Source organism: Capricornis sumatraensis, chromosome 16 (assembly GCF_032405125.1).
Source record: "Capricornis sumatraensis isolate serow.1 chromosome 16, serow.2, whole genome shotgun sequence".
NCBI classification, from domain to species: domain Eukaryota; kingdom Metazoa; phylum Chordata; class Mammalia; order Artiodactyla; family Bovidae; genus Capricornis; species Capricornis sumatraensis.
In genome coordinates, this window is record NC_091084.1 from 64,126,350 (window position 1) to 64,129,378 (window position 3,029).

The following is a 3,029-nucleotide window of genomic DNA, read 5'->3' on the forward strand; positions in this document are numbered from 1 at the left end:
TTTTATTTACCCATTCCAGTCTATCCATTTTAGTTCGCTGATTCCTAGAATGTCAATGTTCACTCTTGCCATCCCCTTTTGACCACTTCCAATTTGCCTTGATTCATGGACCTGACATTCCAGGTTCCTTTGCAATATTGCTCTTTACAGCATCGGACCTTGCAGATTAACCAGGTGGACCCTAAATCCAAAAAGTGTTCTTATAAAGGATGGAGGAGCAGACAGATATACAGAATGTGAAGACAGAGGCAGAAATTAGAATGAGGGAGCCAACTTAAGGAATGCCCTAGGAGCTGAAAGAGGCAAGGAAGAATCCTCTCCAAGAGCCTCCAGGGGAAGCACACAGCCCTGTAGACAGCATGATTTCGGGCTTCTGTCCTCCAGAATTGTGACACATAAATTTCTATGGCTTTAAGCCACGCAGCTTGTGATAATATATTGCAGGTCTCATAGGAAACTAATAGAGATACTAAAACCAGCGGTGAAGGAATGATGCTTTGAGAGTTTACAGTCTTAAAGTACCAACAAAATATTACTATAAAAGAAAATATAGCCACTCTTAGGTGGAGATAGGAGCCCCTTGTGGCTCAGACAGTAAAGAGTCTGCCTGCAGTGTGGGAGACCTGGGTTCGATCCTTGTGTTGGGAAGATACCTTGGAGAAGGAAATGGCAACCCACTCCAGTATTCTTGCCTGGAGAATCCCATGGACGGAGGAGCCTAGCAGGCTACAGTCCATGAGGTCGCAAAGAGCGACTTCACTTTCCCTTCACTTTCACTTTAGTGGAGATACCTGGCAATAGCACTTTAACCAAGCTTATTGGGTTCAGAAGTCAAATATAGCTGGTTTGAAGCTCCACTTTTATTAGCATCAATTTATATTAGTTTACATGATTTGGGCAGTTAACTTCATTAAGCCTCAATTTCCTGTAAAATGGAAATAATAATAACCAATATCCACAGTGTAAGAATATTTTGAGGATTAAATATAGTTATAGATATACTATAGTTTATAGATAAACTATAAAAAGCCCATAGCACAGGACCCAGCACGTTCATATTCAATACATATTGGCTACACTTTTTTTTCTTCCCCAGCAAAAGCAGCTGGACTTTATTGCAGAGGAGCACGGTAAGTGAGGGTCTCTGCAGAACTCCATTGGCTGAGCAGGACTGACAGGTCTTAGATCTGTCGGAAGATGGGAGAGGATCTATTTTGCAGGTTGGACACCCAGGCCCTCTCTACTTGGGGCCAAGGTAGGAAACAGCCTTTCCTGTTTTCCCCAGGGTCTCCAGCAGAGTGTCCACACTATGCTCAGAGGTGATGCAAACCTTCTTGTTGGGCAGGTCAATGTCAAACTGAACTCCTCCTAGCTTGTTGAGGATATGAGTGACAGTATTAGTGCAGGCTTCACAGGTCATGTCCACGGAGAACTCATGCTTTGTTGAAACTGAAGAGGTGGCGGCAGTGGCATTGGCTTTCTGGCTCTCCATATTGGTTATTCTGATGAAAGTAAAAGTGCAAGTGTTAGTTTCTAAGTCTTGTCTGATTCTTTGAGACCCCATGGGCTGTAGCCTGCCAGGCTCCTCTGTCCATGGAATTCTCCAGGCAAGGATACTGGAGTAGGTTGCCATTTTTTTCTCCAGGAGATCTTCTGCTATGATTTACAGAATGCGGTTTAAATTTCCTGTAACCTACTCAGGGAGATAAAAGATATCATTCAATGATCGACTTGATCATACCACACCCCTATCTTTCCAGCCCTTACTTAAAGTGGGCTCTAACCCCCTACCTCTTGGTCTCCAATTATTCAACCTGGCTTCTTCCAGACCCCTATCAGCTAAACTATAGTCACAGAGCTCAAGAGATCATTTAATTCATAGTTCAGACCACTTCCTGTAAAACTGATGATCAACTAGGCTTTCTGAAACTCTACTCACTGGAAGGAATGTGAGTCATCGCTGTCTTTGAATGACACCTGTGGCTTCCAAAGAAGCAGGTATAAATGCAGCTTTTCTGATCCCATTGCAGTTTCCCTGGAGGGTAAGACAAGCAACAGAGATAGCAGCCAAAGATGGTTGATAGGATTTAAGCCTCAGAGAAAATGATAGTGGGGCTGCGGGATCTTAGTTCCTTGACAGGGGCTGTGGTCATGAAAGTATCAAGTCCAAACCACTGGACTATCAGGGAACTCCCTCATTTCTGATGTTGTAATTTAATTTCTGGTGTTGACCTAAGAGAGTGAAATCAGTTCTCCCCCAGCAAAAACAGGATTATATGCCAGAAGAGAAAGGAAAAATGGAAGATTAAAACCCCTCCCCTAATCAACCCAATTGCCACAAAACTTGACCTCCTTGCATCTTTCTAAATAACGGTTAGTCTTTTCGTAACATTAGAATATATGGAGTTACTGACTACATTTCAAATCTGTCAACCCCCAACACTGCATTTCCCCACAAGCTAAAAAAACAAGGCTGCCTCAGTGGAGATACAGTTTCATTACTTCCTCCCTCAACTGAATGCCTCTATTAACCTAAAACAATCTGAACCCTGGGCTTCAGTTTCCTCAATAGCAGAATGAAAGTGATGAACTACACTAAGCTTCCTACCAGTTTAAATACATGGTGATTTTCTAATGGGTTGGGAAGAAGGTGGGAAATGTGAGGAGAGTGTCCATGGACACTCTTTTCTTTGGTCATGCCTTGTAGCATGTGGGATCTTAGTTCCCCGACCAGGGATTGAACCCTCGTGCCCTGCATTGGGAGCACAAAGTCTTAACCACTGGACCACCAGTAAGTCCATCATGGACAGTTTCAGAGACATCACTAACTTATAGACAATAAAACTCAGAAGGAATTGAAGACATGGGTGGGAGAGGAGGAAAGACTTTTAAGTGTAGGATCTTAATTCATCTTGCAACCAAGTTGCCTTTGTTTCCAGAAGAGTATGTAAATGATTAAATGGAATTTCTGAATGGGTACTTAAAAAATTGTATTTGGATTTATTCATTCAATAAATATGTATTTAGAG

The 3,029-nt window shown here is 42.5% G+C and overlaps 1 pseudogene; it reads right to left on the reverse strand.

The window, feature by feature from the left end:
• Positions 1 to 1,240: 1,240 nt before the first annotated feature.
• Positions 1,241 to 1,492, reverse strand: LOC138092225 (copper transport protein ATOX1 pseudogene; annotated as a pseudogene).
• Between the last annotated feature and the right edge of the window lie 1,537 nt (positions 1,493 to 3,029).